Raw genomic sequence first — 19,648 nt, forward strand, 5'->3', positions numbered from 1 at the left:
TCTTCCGGAGTCTTTCAGACAATTCACTCGCCTGTTTATCCAGCCATCATCTCCATTCTCATGTCGGTTGTGTTATTGCCACGATTCCCTAACAGCTCTCTGAATGGGCCCGCATTAGAGAGGAGTACTCCCCAGGGCAACACAAACTTTAAATAATTTGCAAATCAATTAAGTGGCTACTCTAAAGGCAGCAGGGACTTCACACTACAGGGTCGTGGCGCATTATCAGTCAGAGACGATTCATGGCGTTTTGGGAGAAAAGTTCATGGTTGAAGTCATTAATTCATTTCAGCGGACTTTTAGTTATGCATTACTTTCCACAGCTGGGGTAGCAAGAAGATTAATGGCGTGTTCTTTGCTCCTGTTTTTCACCGTATAGTGCTGCTAAGTGAACTCTGTCTAACACTCGGAGGGATCATACCTTGAGATACAGGACAGCAGCCAAATCTATATTGGATTTTTATTCGCCAAATAAATCATGTTTATCATTCATTTAAATAATAACAATAAACCTAGAGGTTAGATCCTTTTGCCGCGACTCAATATCCTCCATGTTTAATCACCACTGCAAAGAGAAGCCAGACAACACAGCACCTAATCCACTGAGAGCATATTTTACTTTAATGACTTCATCATAATACCGTGCATCATGCAAAACAGAGGTCTATTTATCGCAGGCGCGTTGAGGACGATTTATTCAGCACAAGTGTGGCTTTCGCATGCTTGTCTGACAATGATGAGCCCAGCAATTAGTCTCGTTGTATCATTTGCCGCAATACAGGTTGTCAAAGTTAAAAACAATGTACCGGTAAGTTCGTATTTGCCAAGTGGTTGGTGTTGAGCTTTTGATCACGAATCACAACAGCCAACGTGAGGTGTTAAAAGAGAAATAAATGACAATTCGCTTTACAGTGCTGTGATTTCATTTGTAACAAAATACCTCCCCGTGGTCGATGCCAGGTTCTCTGGAATACGAGCTGCAAATCCTCAGCCTTGTTGCGTATTACGTGAAGGGAGTTGGTGGTCTATTTTTATGCAGTTGACCCCCAAATACTCAGCAACTGCAGATTGTTTTCAGGACAGTATTTTAAAATATGTTTTAATATTCTGGAGGGGAATGGGGTTTCCTCATTTTCCTCACACTTTTTTGTGGAAAACGCATGTTGAATGTTAATCACTTTTGTTTGAATTGTTTTGGAGGGTCTCTGTTGTTTTTTGGGGGGTTTTTTTCTGCGCCGTATTTCAGTGGACGTCAATTCTATGCAGATTTTGGCGGTGATCCACTACAGTTCAATTTGCAAACAACAGTGACATGACACATGATTGGGCTGTGAGAGATTCTCAGGTGTGCCACCGGGTATTGTCTAATTTCACATTAAACTAAACAGGCAAGGACAAGATTATCATTATTTCATCATTTATACTACATAGTAATGTGAAATATGTGAATTGGGAGACACCGGTTGAACATATCCTCAAGTATCTGCAAATATGAAATTCTCCCCACCACTTGAAACTTTCAGGAAGTACTGAGAATTTGGACTATTAACATTTAAAGGGGAAGTGAAGTAAAAAATGTTCCTCCCAATAACATGTTCCATGCGCCCCCACGGATCAAAACACAACATTCTGATGAATATTGCTTTAAGCAGTAAAATCCAGCCGTTTATATCCATCTCAGGGGGCGGCCATTTTGTACTTGCTGTCAGCTAAAGCTGACATCATAGTGCCGAAAGTCTCAGCTGGGGAACGTAACATGACCCAATTCAGCGAACAGTTCATATATACTATTGATCAGTCCACAGGTGTGGTTGTTTTTTTTACAGTTTATTGACCAATCTAAAGGTTTGAAAACGGGTTGCTCTCTCTGACGACAAAACATTAATGGTTTTGAAACATGCTGTTTTTGGGTGTCCTGAAAAGTGATGATTTTGTTGGCAGGACGATTCCGCCGTCGATATGCATATTAAATCATTTGCATTGTATTTATTAGCTTTATTTAAAACGGGAAGAACAAACATTGAAAAGATGTCAAGTGTAGGATCAAGTGGTGAACTTTGCTTCGACCAAGTATAAAAGTGTGTAATCGTGCGTGCATTGTGACGATTCGATCGTCCGGCTCATTTGCTGCAGGTGTTCAGTGTGGGTGACAAACAGCAGGAGACGGTGAACAGAAACAGCTCGAGAGGCAAATTGATACTTACAAAAACTGAAAGACTCGCTCCCCAGCTTCCAGCGACTCACTGGCACGTTGATTTCGGATTCATGTAAAAGACCTGAATGAAAGCACAGAGAAGACAGAGAGAGAAAGAGAAAGAAAAATAGATGTCTTCTTTGTAATATTAAGTCGCAACACAAAAAGTGACAGACAGTACACCCAATATTACATTTAGCGCGTTGGATTGAAAAGTATGCGATTGAAGAATGCAACAGGAACATGGTGCATGGTTTTGAAACAACATGGCCCTTTGATAACAGTGTTTGCCGACATCAGAACAAACAGAGACAGAACAAGTGAAAGCGAATCAGGGCCATGGTGACTGTTGGCTTGAAGGTCACTTTGTAATAGCGTGCTCGTTGTTCTCTTGGTAAAACCGACTTTGAATCTCCTGACAATTGTTTTAGGGCCCATGCTCGATTTAGTTGTGTAGTGAAGAGAGTTGCTAAAGGTCACCAATTATGACACCGAATTGAAAAGGTGTGAATTACTCAAAAAGAGGTTTAATATAAGATGACGAAAACAGTATGCAAATCTATGATACGTGGCAGGCGTAGCTTATTGCGAAATTTATCTGCACACATCTATAAAGAGACATGTCCTTGTTTGTTTTCCTTCTTTGTTTTTCTTAGATGTGTGTTTTTGAAAAGGGTCTACAAGACACTCATAATAATAATAATAATAATACATTTTATTTATAAGCGCCTTTCAAGACACCCAAGGACACTTTACACTCATACAAAAAATATATATATTTACACATGTGTAAAGAGGAGAGAGGGTTTTTTTCTTGTGTTTTTATTTTGGGATACCTCAAGATATACATTATCTACAAGTCTATGAACATGAGCAATAATTTAGAGAAACAACGGGGAGAACGAGATATAATAATAAAAATTGTAATATAAAAAATGTTTTCCGCTTCACATGAACATGTAAACTGCGCTGAATTAAGAGATTTTTTCCTTTCTGTCGATTTTTATTTCTATCTTTGTATTGTGCCAATATGTTCATACAATCAAGAGATGTAAACATGATCCAACGAACAGATATTTTTTTTCAATACGACAATAACAAAAAAAGATTCTACATTTAAGAGTCTATTTTATTTTCATCTGATGCCTGAAAGAGCAACGGGACCCACATTAGTGAGCATTCTGAGGCTTCTATTCCTCAATAGAATGAGATGTTGAATGTGCAATTAGATTTACACGTCTACAGATGCTCCTCCCCTCCTTGATTACAACAACAATATTGGACACATTTAACCGTTGAATATGTTTCTTATGTACTGTAGGTGAAATGAGACAAGATCCTTATGTCTAACCTTTACTGGTCTTCTCTCCCACACTTCATTCACTCATGGCAGGATTCATCTAGAATCTCCGCAGCTCCTTCAACTTGTCTATAAAATGAATCAACGTGATGACATGCACGAAACTACGCTAAGCCAGATAGGTTGAGTAGTGAGGTTGCTCCAGCACCTAATTCTTCACAGCCGGGAACTGTCAGATGCTCCATGCATTGTGAGCAAACGCGTCGTCATGGTGAAAGCAGCCACAACTCTCTTCACGAAACAAAACACTTATTGCTTGCAGCTTGGGATTGAAATATATCTTTTGTGACAACCAGTCTTGGAACTCTTTTGGCACACCCCATATAGCACGCAGCCTGCATCTCTCTTCATGACGGAGGGCAATGAGAACGAATCATCCCAACCGTCTAACCAGAGAAAAAAAATTCCATAACCATTTCCTGTAAATTTTCTCACATTATCTTGTTTTTCCACAATAAACCACCACATCATTGCCAGCGGATTTTTGCAATTAGGCTGCATCAGTGCTGCCAATTAAGCAAGGCCAAGGTTTTTTTTTTTTTAAGGTCACACTTAACTGATCTGTCACTAATTTGCACCACGTCATCCATGAGAGGAGCCGATAAATGTGGCCAGCTCGTTGCTATCAGTGTGTGTGTGGGCAGCTGGAGGATAAACACGAGCAAATAGATAAAGGCAAAGAGTTACAGACAGGTCTGAATGTGGGTAGCCTTGAGCCTCAAGGTGACAATGGAGTAGAGGAGAGCCAGGAGTGACCCTGGCTCAATAGGAAGCAGTTGCATGAATAGCACATTGGCCTTTCAAACGCACACAACTTCAGGGTTCGGAACTGTGATGGAGCTGCAACCACCTACCTCTGCCTTCACACACAATTAACTTGTGTTCCAACTATTCATTCTGGCTTGAGAAAGCACACACACACACACACACACACACAACATGGATGGTAAATCCTTGTCAGACTTCTGACTGAAGGCCTAATTCCTGTTTTGCCTCAGTAAACGTTAGCATTCATAATTACACAGAATTTACCAACCCTTGAACTCGCCGTCTGACGTTAATGGAAAACAATAGGGGAAATAATACATGGGTAAATGTGTTCCTTATTCATGACTTATTATGTCAATTATTTGACCGAGGGATAACAATAAAGGAATTTATAATTGCAAATAATGAGCCCAACCGAATTCTATTAGAATGAAATGCCACACTCCCTGCAGACTAATAAGAGTCAGTGTCAACTGGCCTATTGTAGCAGCATGCAGCCGCTCTTTGCCTGCTGTGAATTAGACCCACAGGCAGGAAACATTAAAGCACTCCTAATTAAAGGACTGGGGACTTGTTAAAAACAATTGCAGTGAAGGGCAAATTATTAGTTTCACTACATTTTTCCAAACCAATTGTCAAAACACTTTCCCTAATTAAATAATACATCAATTTTTTCCCCCATTAGTTAGTTGGCGGTTCCACGGGGTGGCATATTCCACATAAACCAACAGCGGCTAAACGGATTAAGTTTCGCTTGTGATGTGAAAAAGAATATCACTGATTCCCAAACAGTATGTTGTCGGCAAGGGCGAAGCAACAAAATCTGGGCCCATATGATTAGTTGTCATGAAAGGCGGCCCGACGTTCCCTGCCTGTGGGAGGGGGCTCTTGACAGATGTTTTTCCCAATGACAAACACAAAACTACTGTGCATTACATTATGTAATCTACCAGCCAGAGAGTGACCCTCGACCATTTTTTAGCAATTTAAACATTTCTACTTTCATAAATTATGTGTCACCAGATGGTTCACATGGGGCCCCCAACATGCTTGAGGCCCCAACAAAGCCTTCCCATTTTTGTCCCCAGATCGACGCTCACGGCTGTGGGAAATGTTCCAATTTCACTTAGGCTAATTGGGCAATTCACTAATGTAGCTTTGTTCATCTATCTATGCCAGTGACGTGTCGTCCTCGGCAGAACAATGAAATGCTTTTCCACCAGACGGTAATTAAACTGTGTCCACTTTTTGGTGACATTTTTGTTTATTGGTGTGCAATGACATTTTTTTTTCAATACAAAACATTTGCCATGTCTCGATGAAGGCTGGGAAACATTGCTTCACATTCAGTTGAAAACCTCTCATGGTCATAAAATCAATCACAAAATAGTAGTGTGCTTGTTGTTGAATATAAACAGGAGTTATTATCATTTGCCTGTTGAGATCAGTGCTTCTTAACCTGGGTTCGATCGAACCCCAGGGATTCGGTGGATCAGTCTCAGAGGTTTGACAGAGACTCTGCCATGTATGTTAAGACACACCCGACTCAACAGTTCAATTAGTTATGACGTGCCCGCTTGGCCATCACTGGCTGGTTTATTTTGTGTACAATTAAAAAATGTATACTTTATACTTATACTAATTGTCTTTCCTTTTTTTCTGGTTTTAATAAATGTGTTTTTTATGTCTTGAATTTGTAAAAAAAGAAATTGTATTTTTCACGAATGAAGAGTTCAGTGAATGTGCATATGAAGTGGTTCGGTTCTGTACCTCTAACAAGGTTAAGAACCACTGCTATAGATTCTTACCACAGTCAAAGGTTAAAATGAGGCATCTGGAACGTTCTCATTTTTTAAATTTTGTTTTTCCAAAAAGTGAAATAATGACAGGCAATTATGCTGTTACGCTAATGACTTATATTTCTGACAGGCTGATGGCTGTGTCATTAAAGCAGCGGGGACAAGGGACTCACAGTCACCTGTGGCATTTGTGACAACCTTTTCTCAAGTGTTCATGGTTCAGATCTTTATCAAACACACACACACACGAATAACCCAACCCAAAATGACCCCAAAATGTAGACATACCGAGTCTAAATTCCAGCACTGCTCTTGCCGCGAATTAGCTCAATATTTGGATACTGTGTGGAACTTTTAACATTTGAACTTGCACGTTTCTGCAGCCATCCCAGCTTCCTGCCGCAATTAAAAACATGTTACCGAGGTAAAGGCACTAAATTGTCCTGAGCTATAATCGAGGTTGTGTTACCAGCGACTGGTCCAGGGAGTTCTAAGCCTCTCAGTCAAAAATCAGCCAGGATAAAGGTTCCAGCTCACCCACGACTGTAATGAGGACAAGTACTATGGAAAATGGATGAATGAATATCAACTTTACTTTAATACATTCGAGCTGGCTTGGATTTTTCCAGCGTGCACGTCGCCTCTCACCCAGGTCTTCACAGACGCCTGTGATAAGTGCTTTAGATAATAGATGGCTATCTTGAATGAGTTTCGAAAACATAGGCAAAGGCCATTCCTTTGTACTGGCACCTCCCATGTTGAAGACGTTCATGTATCTTTAAAGTAGACATCAAGCAAACGCTGAGCCTCCGGGGATTGCTTTTTGAACTGGAGCCTCTTGTAGGGCTTTGTGAAAGATAGAGGTTTAGTGCGTGTTTGGTGTGGGCTGCACTTGATTTCCCAGTGTGTTATTCAACAAATTGTCTGCGTTTAAAAGAAAAAAAATCACCACAGTACAGCGGTGCCTGTACGTCAAATCATCTTTCCCAGTTAAAATGGATTGGAAATGCTTTTATTAAATCGCAAACCCACCAAAACCAGGATTTTCCAGGTTTGTGCAGTCATAACCTGATGAAATGGAAAAAGTTTTTACTCAATGATTTCATGCTCAAATTCAATGAGCCTCCCTTCTGGTGTCTGCACCGTAGGCTCCAAGGGACAGTTTAGACAGACACAGATGTCCTACACTTACAATGGATTTGATGGTGTAAACTAAGTAGTGATATAATTTGTTTTTGGCTGAGCGTCATGAATATACGCCCGTGAGATGTTGTTGTTGGTTGTCTGTGTTGCTGCACCGTTTGTGATTGAACATCCATTGATGAAAGCCCTCACTGAGTGACAAAGACTTCCTTGTGAACGTAGGCAATGTTGTTTTTTTCAGAAAGTTTCGTTACCTTTTGCAGAGGTTGCAAAGACGTTCACTAGATGTTTGCAAACAGTTTGAATGGTCGCAAACAGGTTTTCCTGTCACCCCCTCCCCCAATGACATGTTTGTCATACAAAAATGATCGATTACTATTGATGCATATCATTGTTGATAGTTATTGTATGCCCAGCTGACTTTACACATGTTTTGCATGCAATTCCTCCCAATTTAGCACTCCATCTTGTGTATGAAAAATAGCAGCAATCTATGCAATTAGGGTGCTACTCCCTACATAGATCCGTGGCTATAACCAGCCACACAGGAAATCAGAGGGTATGTTAAAAATGTTGACTAATACATATTTATTAAACGTCCACTTCTATTTTTTTTCTCAGTATTTTTGTTGGAGTTATTCAGTGTAGGGAGGGTGGTCAGTGTCATGCAAACAGCTGCTTCATTCACCGGCACAGCAGTAACTGTCACTGCCTTGTCTTACTAACCTCTCCTTTATCGCCGTTTCATCTTTGTCTCAGTGAATGAACTCATCTTAACACTGAGCCACCACAGACAAGACACTCACAAAAACGTCTTGCACCAGTGTGTCAGGAATGTCTATCGGAGTGACACTCTGGTGAAACTATCTTTGACGAGGGGACAATTGGGATTTGCATTTCTGGCTAAAGTGCAAAAGGAGACAAAAGGGAAAGAAAATCCACAGAGGAGAACTTCATGAAGATACGACACTTTTTGACTGGTAAAGCTTTCATGGGCTGCTCCGCAAATATACTTTTATTTTCTCGATAAGTCAAACAAGAATATTTCGGTTCCAGTGCTCTGAACACTCAATCTACTAGTTCTCCTTGATTCTTCCACATACTATTTGCTCCAGAGCTTTTAAAGACAGACAAAATAGCACACGGCTTTTCGTCTTGCACACCAATGAGGCCTCTTCTCTTGATTTCCAAGTTATATACGGCTATTTTATTTTGTCTCTTTTATCCGGGGGGGGGGGGGGGGGGGGGGATTTGGGCGGGGGGGCAGTATAACACGTCTCTCCCTCTCACCCAGGTAATGTGTTTATTTTTCTGAGCCCATCTTCTAGTTGACTGTGTGCTGGTGTTTCTCCCCTCTTATCGCCTGGCCCTCGCGGGGCACTTTAGCCCCTCAAATCCTGTTCACCACATACTGGTTTTAGAATCTGTGAAATGAATGCTGGAGAAGCGTGGCCACAATGTCTGCCTGTGTTGCTACCGGACTAAAATGGGCTTGGCTTTTTTTCTTCTTTTTTTTGTCCAGGGAGATGCATAATGGAAGTTTTTAACACCTCAAAAGAGGCTGAGTCTTTGTGGAGGCACACTGCAGAAAGCTGCCAGTCTCCAGAGGAGACAGACACACTGAGTGGTGCTGGACAAAGAGCTCAACGAGCAGAATCAGCGGGGGCATCACTCTGAACGCAGCCGCACACATGCACCGACATATACGGTATACTGTAAATGCGCCTAAATATGAAGGGATGAAATGAACATGCATAGCGGTGAAGCTGCAGCTCCATGCAATTGTAATAATACAACAAAAGCAAACACAGTGTTCAGCGCTTTGCCGCAACTGTATTTACCCAAATTGATTCAAGTTATGGTACAATCTGTAAATGGGAGGTAAATTAAATTTATTACATTACAACATAATATTAGTTATTGTAAATGCCATTGTTAGTAAGAATTTTAGCCTCATCTCTAAAAGGAGATCTTATCATTTAAAAACAAAATGTTTCGTGATACTTTTTTAAACTGTCAGTGTGACCTAACCTATGTTAAATTAGTAAAATGATCTGTGCAAAAAAAATAAAAAAAATTTAAAAAATCTGCCCGCCCTCAGCCTTACACTGACCTTTTACCTTGGGCTTCAAAATCCAAGTTGATTAACTAACTAATGAAGGAATATCTACCTCTGGAAAAAAAAAGAATGACACTGTCACTTGCCAGAAACTGTGCACGAGACAAGCTAACAAGCAGAGCGAAGGGAACTGAAAATGCAGAATTAACACTGTTTCACAGGTACATTTCTGACCTACCGGTAATTTAGATATCAATTCATTGTAGATTCCACAAGGTAAACAAATAAAACTTCAAATTGATAACATTAAATGTTCTAGGAACAGTTGACTAAATCATGCTTCCAGTGTGGCCATTTTTCGGCTTGTTTACAGTGCTAATGGTAGTATTGCTAGTACTGCTATTTTGTCAAAGCTGGACGTGTGTTCTGTGTGACTATTTATCACGACTATGCATTTTCCCACTTACAAGCCATTATCAAGGGCCATGTGTGAGAATCACGCTAGTCAGTGAGTAGTCCGGATCTGGTCGGAGACTCGAGAGGGATTTGGGGGACGATTAGTGAAGTGAGGTTACATTCAAGTCTAGCAAATTCCCCCTTGAAGGGACCAAATACCAAAATGCACCCAATTACTATTTCAAGAAATACATAACATTGTTATATTTGGGCAAACACACATCATTTCCTGCAAAACTTTTTTTGAAAATTCTTTACTGCATTCCATATCAATAGCTGGCCATTACAATTGTTGCTTACGATAAACATATCGCTTCCTTGTACAAATGAGTTGCGACTTTCATAAGAGGAAAAAAGAAAATCAATCTGTAATTGTCTCGCCGCTCAAAACGGGTGCCAATGGCAAGGCTGAAGCCGCAAGCATCTGTATTCAAATGTTCTCCGAGTTCAGGCACAGGCACAGCTCAGTGTGGATATTTTCCAACGGCACTGCACTGAAAATCAATCACATGGTGAATTAAACCAGAAAGGAAACAAGTGATCCATGAATGATCAGGTTACAACAAGGCAGTGGTGTTTGAACATTATGCTTGTTTTTTTTTTCTTTTGTTTTTTTCTTTTTTTAGGAAGGGAGGGAGGCGATGGAGTCACCAGAAAAAGCTTTTGGCAGAATTTGGGAAGGGCATAGTTTTTCCACCAAATGACTTTTATTGCTGTGCAAAAGTAGTCCTACGTTGACCAATAATCATTTTCCAACTGAGGGCTGAGGTGGAAAACATTCGTGGCTTAGTAGGTGACATCATTCCATCGCTGTGTTAATAATGTGCAGCATCTTTAATAAGAAATTGGTTGTCATGATTGAATGGAATGAATGACACACAAAAGAAAGTAAGAGTCAAGGAACTAAAGGAAGTGCGTAACAATCGCACACATGTAGCCATGCCGAAAATGGGACTTTGACTGAAGTATTTCACCGTGGCTCCACTTGGCCTACGTCAGCCATTTTCACAATTGACACGAGAACCTCTTTCTTCTTATTTACAATTGCACAGGTCGTTTCTCTTTTTAAATACCAACAAATCGCAGCATTTGATAATGCAAATGAGTGAGTAGGGGGAGTTTGAGAATATTTCTGCCTTTGTAATCTTCTAAAGAGGGAAATGATTTAGAAGGAGGACACAAATCTCCAGCGACATGGCAGCAACTATAGGGCACTTTGGTCTCCCCATTCTCCCTTTCTCGTCTCACTGGTGTCTCCCCCTCCCCTTCTCCCCACCTCACCCCCTTGTTGCCCCCGGGGGTGGCAGGGCCAGGAGTGAGGGACAAGGGGGCTGAGAGCACAACTCGGGTCAGCTGTTCCCTTCAGAGAAAACAAATGTAGTGTTTGAGCCACTGATCACTTGCTTAATTGAGTTGAACACTCCTTTTCTGGATTAAAAAAAGAGCCTTTGAAATAAAAGGTCAAATTACCTCTCGAGTCAGGCAATAAATAAGTCAAACAAGGTAAGAGGCTCCTGCCAGCAAATGTTAAAGGGAAATTTAATTACATGAAAAAAACAGGTGGCTCTCTATTGGATCCTCAACCCTTGGCCCCTCCAAATCAGAAGCTTTGCAATCACGCGGCCAAGTAAGGAAATACATCCGGGATCCTTCTTCCGAATGGAACACGGTCGTTGAACAAAACAATTTCACCCAGAAAATGAAAACCAAAATACAATCTGTCTGGATATCATTCTTCGCTATTAGTCTGGACCCTCCCATTTAATGAGTTGGGCCATGGGCCCATTGTCCATTGATTCCAGCACAAGGAAAGGAAATGGGCCCAAAACAAGTCTTGAGTCTGGACTGAAACAGAACAAGGGAAGGTGGCAGAAAACAGCGCTCTACGCCCAAAGAGCTACAATGTGGCCTTTGTGACATAATGTGCTCCGTACAGCAGATTGTGGAAAATAATCCCAAATTTACTGCTTCACGTTGTCCAGCAATAACAAGTGACATCACAGCGTGTGCCATGTATGCCTTATTTCAGCGTACATGTTGGATTTAGAGGAGAATGGGGGTAGGGGAGGAGGGGTGGTGGTTCTAAAAGCATTGCCAAGCAGTTATTACAGCCCCATCATGTCCTGTGAGCCTATTACAGCATGGGACAAGAAACTGTAAAACTGCAGACTGACAGCAGGAGGGAATCTGTACAACCGCACAGCGCACTTTTAATTAAGATGGAGACGAAGATGGAGCTTGCGTTACGCTGTCAAACACCGAGCACTGAAATTCTGGCATACGCACTTGGATTTGTTTGTTCCTGTGTTTGTGCTGTGAGCAGAGTGCAGCGTTGGAACAGCAGCAGGACAACAGAGGGTCTTCTAAGTGGCTTGCCCAACAGCAGTAACATGAGGTTGGCGTGAACAGTGCTGAAAGCATGACAGGTGGGTCACATGGAAAATCAAGTCCAGTTCATTTCACTTGTTCAACACATGCAACTCATTATTCGACATGACAAATTGACATCGCTCCCATCAAGAGTGACGCACTCGTCGTTACATATGTACACTTTGAGAAGTATGCCGGCAGTGTAAACACAGCAAATTGTACAATGTCCTACAAAGTACTAATGACCCAAAATACAAAGGAAAAACATTTCAACAAATTGTCATTGAATCATTTCGTATTTCTACCTAGCTACAGAAACAAAAGACTTTCCACAGCTGCTTCTTTTCAATTCCTAAATGGTATAATAAGATTTTTCCAGCTGTGGGCAGCATGTCAACGTGTGTCAGTCTATGTGAACATTTACAATACCAAGTGTGTGTGTGTGTGTGTGTGTGTGTGTGTGTGTGTGTGTGTGTGTGTGTGTGTGCACGCACGCCTTCCCTACATCACACTGAATGTTTTTTGAAGGGTGGTAACTGTGGCCAAATGGTAAAATGTTGAAATTGGAAAAAATATTAACTCCCACCCCCATTTTTTTCAATACCCAAGAGATAAGCACCTTTTAGCAAAGCAGCCAGTGGAGTTTAAGCTTATTATGAATACCTCTCAGAGCGCAGAGGCATGTACTGTTGAAATCAAAAGGAGTAATGGGCAGGTAAGCCAGTGTCATTTTAAGGAGGAAGTCAGTTGTGAAATTGTCAAATCTCACAATAATCTGCCCTTCGCATACTCCTATAAAAGATTTGTAACGGCACATCTGTGGTTAAAAAAAAAAAAAAGAAAAAGTTTCCAGTGTATTGTGTTGGAAAGAAAAATCTGTTAGATGAGCTCTCCATGTGTTGGAGCCTAATAATGGTTTGATCACATATATATTTTTATGAAGTGGCAGACATATCACAAGAAGGGATATTTCCATCTCTTTCGTGTGGCTTTAGAACAAAAATCCAAGATGTGCCCTGTAAAGGGATTCATTTCTAAATATATTATACAGTATATATTTGGAGATCATTGTTGAAAATGTGAATACATGGAGTACTATGAGGTAGTGAACTGCAGACACTGTATGCAGTGGTCCATCACTATACAGTATTGCGGTTCACCTTTCGTGGACTCACTATAGTGTAGTTGTTACTTTCAAATGTAATTGTGTAAGCTCTTTTTTTTACAGTGCAGAAACACGCATTCGATTCTGTGTCTTGATTGGTTAAGGTACAGTAGACCAATTCGGATCTATCTCCTCCATGTGATGTGTCCTATACAATACATAATAATAATAATAATAATAATAATAATACAATAATACTGGTCACAATTTTTTCTTGTAAAGTTTTGAACTTTCAGAGTGTTATTGCTAAGGTTTACAGCCTTAAGATACAGTATATCGCCTTATGACTGTTAAAAAAAAATCCTACTTTGCGGATTTCACTTATCGCAGGTTAATTTTGGAACGTAACAACAGCATTGACGAGGGACCGCTGTATTTAATTTAAATGTATTTATTTATTTATTTGGGCGCACTTCGGCATCTGGCTGGAGTCGCTGGTGCCCTGCTACAAAGGCGTTAAAGTAGCTCCAGTGGTCCTCTGCCGCAACTGTATTGAGCAGTTAGCTCGCTAGCTAGCTAGTTTACACCCTGAATATACAACTTTCCATTCGGTGAATCGATCTCTTTGCCTCCATGGCAAAGGTTTCGACGGAGCCTTTGCCATGGAGGTTAAGACATACCTGACTCCAGATGTCAATTAGTTATGATACGCCTGCTTGGCCATCACTGGCTGCAGGTGATCACATTACATTGCTCGTCCAATCAGTGCTGCAGGGAATTTAGTTCGCTCAGTCGCCAACATGTTACTTTCGTGATAATATGTTACGCACGGTTCATTTTGTGCACAAATAACAACTCATACTTAAGTCTTGAAATTGTATTTACTTATTTTCTGTCTTTAATAAATGCGTTCTTTATGTCTTGAATTTGTTAAAAGTCATATTTTTGTTTTTCACTAATGAAGGGTTCGGTGAATGTGCATATGAACTGGTTGGGTTCGGTACCTCTAATAAGGTTAAGAAGCACTGTGCTAGACGAAGTAGAATCGGATTTTCCAGCGCGGCATGGTTTCATGCATTCGGCGGACACACCCACAGCTTACCTCACCATTTTGGAGCCTCTTTTTTTATTTTAACATTCAAATTTGCCAGGGGTCAACAATACTCTTTTGTGTCATGTTTGACACATTTAAAATACTTTTTTCTTCTTTACAGGCACCTAAATTAATGTTTCCATGATCAAACGCTGAAGATATACGTCACATGTAAACATTAGCTCTGCGGAGACTGAGAAGGAGGGCAGACACTCTCGGGCAAGGGTTACCCCACGTGTTGCCAGCAGGCACCCTATTGGTGGCCCCCAAGGACCGCATGAGTAGCTGCAGGCCTGTTCTAAGAATAGCATTATAATGCAATATGATATAATAACATTAATAATAACATTAGTTGTGCTATTTCAGAAGTGTGTACCCTACTGGTAGCTCATTAATCAAGACCCAAGAAATAGCTCTCAATTTTAAAAAGGTTGGTAACCACCCCTCCAATGTCTCTCAGTCGACAAAACCCAGCTCGACGAATAAATCCAGTCGTCTGAATATTCATGGTTGTTGCCACGTGATCCGCGGGTCACCTAATCACAGTCACTTTGCCCCTAATCACAGGGTTCTAATTAGGTCCTAATAAGCTTTTTTTCCACCCCCACCACCCATTCTCTCTGAGCGCCTCTACGTCCCCCACACATCAGACCATGAAATAGTATATTAAGGGGCTGTCAAACTCAAAAGGAGAGCTCCTCATACTGAAGACAGACCTTACGCTAATTGAAATTATGGAAAGCTTAGCCCAGGCTTTGGGGTGAAGTACAGCAGGCAAAAGCCGGTGCCAGCAGTGAGGCTTTACTGGTTTCTCTGATGTCGGGTAATTGTTTAAACCTGATTTGGTACAAGGCCTCGTGTAGCCTATCCTGCCAAGATTGGAAAAAAAAAAACCCAAACATTCTTGCTCTCACTTTTCTCCGCTGTTTCTTCTATTCTAATTCAAGCCTTCATCGGCTTCAAGCGAAGCCTCAAGCATCCCGTGTTCATCTTGGACAACCAGTGTTGGAGATGATGATCACTGGCCACAAGTTGATAATGATGACTGTTTAATTAGAAGCCTTTCTTTGGCCTGACCATAACCCAAACTCCTCCACCCTGCAGATGGCAACCAATAAATTTAGCTTTTTTTTTGAGGATGAGGAGGCACATTGTACCTCCCCGGTCTATCCTCAGCTCCACCCCTAACCAACAACATAAAGCTTTGCTCGCTGTTGACACACAACCACAGCCAGCTACATCCATGTGCGTCGGAAGAGTCCAACCATGCTTCTTATACGCTGCGTTCATATACATTCTGTTCGAATTGGTTCCACATTTCCGAGGCCAACTTTGGCTGCCGCACAACATTGGATATTCTCTCATTATCTTCACCTCAACCGAAGATGGTAACCTTCCCCATGCTTCAAACGGTAGTAAGAATTGCACACAAACGAGCTTATTTCACTGACATTTGCGGAAAAATGTGCAACGGACCAATGACAGAGAAACAGACGTACCCGGTACTTTGTGTTAAACATATACATTTAAAGGGCAGAACGTGGAGAAGTGTTTGTGCTCTCTCTCACGCAGCTTCACTTTTAAACCGATGCTTTACATCGATACATTGCTTGCTAATGTCTAGTTATGGATCTGTGTACGGTGCAGTTTAGACAATGCATAGCGTTAAGTCAAGCGCACCACTGCGGTCGCAGCAAGTACACAGTGGCTACGGTTTCTACGTGGAAAACGGTCGGTTCCCTAAAAGTTAAATAATTGCAACATTTTGTAATGGGTGTATTTAATCTTTTTTTTCTCTCTTAAAAACATCTCATGCTGTTGTTCCGCTGATTTGAGTAAAGGTTTGTAAGATTTTGGAGAAAATCCGGTTTAGCATTGCTGCTCATGTCGAACAGCCCCCTCTCAGCTAAGACCCTTGCCGTTTGTCTGCCAATCATCCTCCCTCTCCAACAAACTTACTCTCTGATTGTGTGTGTGTGTGTGTGTGTGTGTGTGTGTGTGTGTGTGTCTGTCTGTGTGTGTGTGTGTGTGTGTGTGTGTGTGTGTGTCTGTCTGTGTGTGTGTGCGTGCGTGTGTGTGTGCGTGTTCTCTCTGTGGGCTGGTGTCGTGTGCCAGAGTGGCTATCCCCTTAGATTGTCAAAGAGGCTCATGGGAAATTGACAGCTTGGGCCAAACCACAAGCTTTCTCTATCATTTCAGCAGATTTCTCTTTTTTTAGTCCCATTCAAGAAAGTGATTATAGCAGAACTTAGTTTCTTGGCTTTATTCTTCAGGCTCGCTGGGTTTTCCTCACCACAGCTGCACTTTGCTTATAAACGTGCAACCATCCAATATTTTCTTCAGTTCATTATTAAGCAGGCCATTTTTTCCCACTGCTTTTTGAAAAAAATAATCAGTTTGGTTAGATTTTTACGCTTATTTAAACTGAAATTGGCATGCGGATTCCTAAATTGCATTTGTTTTTTTCTAGCTTTTCATGTTTTTTCTTTACAGTTTACCAGATTAGCAAATTTCCACTGATCAACTGCAGTAAGACTGTAGTAAGAGTACGACTGGACTCATCTACAGCTACGTGGCGATGTTTGTTTTTATGAAACGCAAGACAGCGGAACAGCACTTAGTGTCACGTTTCTTTTTTTTTAAATATGGCGGAAATCAAACAATTAGTATTAGTTATGTAGATATGGAGTATCTAATACGATTTAGGATTCACATCAGCCTGACGGCTCTAATTTAACCACTAATAAAAGAACGACAAAGTCATATGTTATTGTAGTGGAACGACTAACCGATGAGTTGATAAATGTGGTCACAAGGGTCTGAGGTCACTTTAGTCCTGGGGCCATCATTTCATCATCGGTGCCATCAATCATGTAATCGAAGCAAGAGAAGATACATTTTCTCAGATCGAGGGCATATCCTTAGAACGCATCCAAGTCAGTGTTAAAATCAATTATTCCGAAACAAAAGGCACTATGGCGAACTTTGTCAGAAGTTGAGCCCCAAAATCCTTTCCACATCCTCCCTCTTTGTCACATTGATTTATATTTGGCATTAACGTGTTCCGTTGGAATAACAATCACAAATTCGATTTTGAGGCCAATATGTCCTGTCTTTTCCATAACTTCCCTCCCGCCTGTTTGAGAGGTCACAATAGCTCCTTCACAATGAAAACTTTTGTTTCCATGCAGTAAATATGCAGCAACCCCATAACGCTGTAAGCTAATAGTTCAAGGCTGCAGCTATCAAATATTTTGGTATTTGGATAGCCTACTGAGAATTCTATCGAATAACTGGGTATTTGGATGAAAAAAAAATCTACCTTTGTTACATATACAAATAAAATATGTCCACTTTATAATGATCGCCCAACTGGTTTTCATTTTTAAATGTTCAACATTTTCGACTAAAAATTTAAACTGTGCATAGCAGCACACTATTTTCCTCTGTAGAAACATTAGTGAGATTGGAGACAGATCTCTCGACACAGTTTTTAGTCTATGACACGATGTAACAAAAGGACAGGAGCCATTTTGCCAGCTAAAATAATACACTTGAGTATGCCTGATTTGTTAAAAAGTGATCAGTTGGAACGGCAACTGCGACAGGCTGTCAGCATCAAAGTGTGCCAAGTCATTTCTGTCTACTGCCTTTGAGAAGTAATCCGACATCTCTTGCCATTTTATTTAGAGCACTTGAGCGCTGTTAGCGCTCACTCACATTAGTGTGTGCTAGTGCTGGAGTTGCCACTAAAAGCTAGCAACAGGCCCCATACAATACAGTGTCAGCGTAATTACCAGTAATTTTTATTAGTTTTTTTAAACACCCTTAATTGGCGATTGACCTTTACTTCATTGTGTTCTTGAAGTTGGTAGTAACATCTTTTTAATGGCAAATAGCCCCAAGCAGAATTTGAAAAACAAGTCAAGTCAGCTGTTGGTCCGTGACACGCTGCCGGGAACAACTTTGAAATAAAAGCATACCTAGGCATTGATGTCCATATATTTGCTCAGCCGAGGTTTATTTTGTCTGACCGCATTCGTGTCGTGCTACTGTCATGCATATCAATAAACAATTGTCGCTGTGGTTAGCTTGACTTCTTCTTGGCAGAATACACATAAATAAGTGGGTATCCGAGGCAGAAAAATGCGTACCAGAATGAGTTGATTATTCGTTTCAGCCCTTGTGTGTGTGTGTGTGTGTGTGTGTGTATATATATATATATATATATATATTCATCAAAGCTCAATCTCATTCTGTATGCACATGCACAAGTGAACACAATTTACGGTACCACCACTCAACATTGTGCTTATTGCGACGTCGAGCCGAATGTGAAAACATTCACGTGCCAATAAAAATGGCTTCCAGCATCTTTATGGTTGGGAGGGAAGAGGCCAGATTGGCAGGCCAAGTCACAACCGTGGAGCATATTTTATGTCTCGTGTCAGATCAAGCTGACAGATACGCGGCCGTCTGTCAGCTTTCACCAACTACATCATTTGTGATCATACAGACATGGGAGACTTGTGTTACGATATGTACAATGATCCTCTCTTGCATTTCAGCGGAATGAAAACATTGGAAATGTAAATATTTCATTTTGAGCAATAAAGGCACACAGGAAACACATCCTGTATTACCAACACAAAACTGTGATGTTTAAACAGAAAAACATTCACATATGAAGCACTCTGTCTTCCAAATGTCAGATACGAAACAACGTGCTGTACTGTTACACTTTTATCAGCATACATTGTGCTGCCGCCCGAATTGATGCACACCCAATGAAAATGGCCGCTTCTGCTGTAACAAACTCCACCGTCATGGTATTTTGTTTTCTTTTCTTTTCTTTTCTTTTGAAAATACCTTGCAGTGAAATCTCCCAAGTAAAACGTTCCAGATATCACCTGAGATGTCAGCAAATCTCAGCTCAGTGAGCATCACGATTAAGTCAACGCTTTCTTTTGTGCTGATGACCCTAGAACAGTAAATGACCGTTATTTATCAATAAATCAACAGCAACATCAAAAGAGGAAATGAAATGTACACGGCAAAGTCAGCTATGTTGAGTCACCTCCGAGTAATCCTCCCACTGAATGAGCACCAACTTTGGGAGACGGCGAGTAACTTATTTGTACACTTGTATGATGACAACTAACAACACTTATTTCCTGAAATTCAAATGGAAATCTTAAAAGGATATTTACTCTTGCATTAATATACAAGTTACATATGTTAAATTGTTCATTAACATTATGCGTGTAGAGTTAATAACGGTAATAATGGTGACGGTTTGAC

The 19,648-nt window shown here is 40.8% G+C and overlaps 1 protein-coding gene across 6 annotated transcripts in view; it reads right to left on the bottom strand.

Moving 5' to 3' along the window:
• The window catches only part of sox6 (SRY-box transcription factor 6), a 152,063-nt gene that overhangs the window by 125,550 nt on the left and 6,865 nt on the right, over nucleotides 1–19,648 (bottom strand). For 5 of the 6 annotated variants that reach the window (XM_052063633.1, XM_052063630.1, XM_052063632.1 and 2 more), the window contains exon 2: nucleotides 2,205–2,276. The gene's annotated coding sequence lies outside the window, so the exon portion shown is untranslated. Of the gene's footprint in view, nucleotides 1–2,204; nucleotides 2,277–12,065; nucleotides 12,191–19,648 lie in introns of all 6 variants that reach the window. The other variant, XM_052063629.1, reaches the window with a different exon arrangement.

The sequence above is a fragment of the Hippocampus zosterae genome, chromosome 4, assembly GCF_025434085.1.
Source record: "Hippocampus zosterae strain Florida chromosome 4, ASM2543408v3, whole genome shotgun sequence".
Taxonomy (NCBI): domain Eukaryota; kingdom Metazoa; phylum Chordata; class Actinopteri; order Syngnathiformes; family Syngnathidae; genus Hippocampus; species Hippocampus zosterae.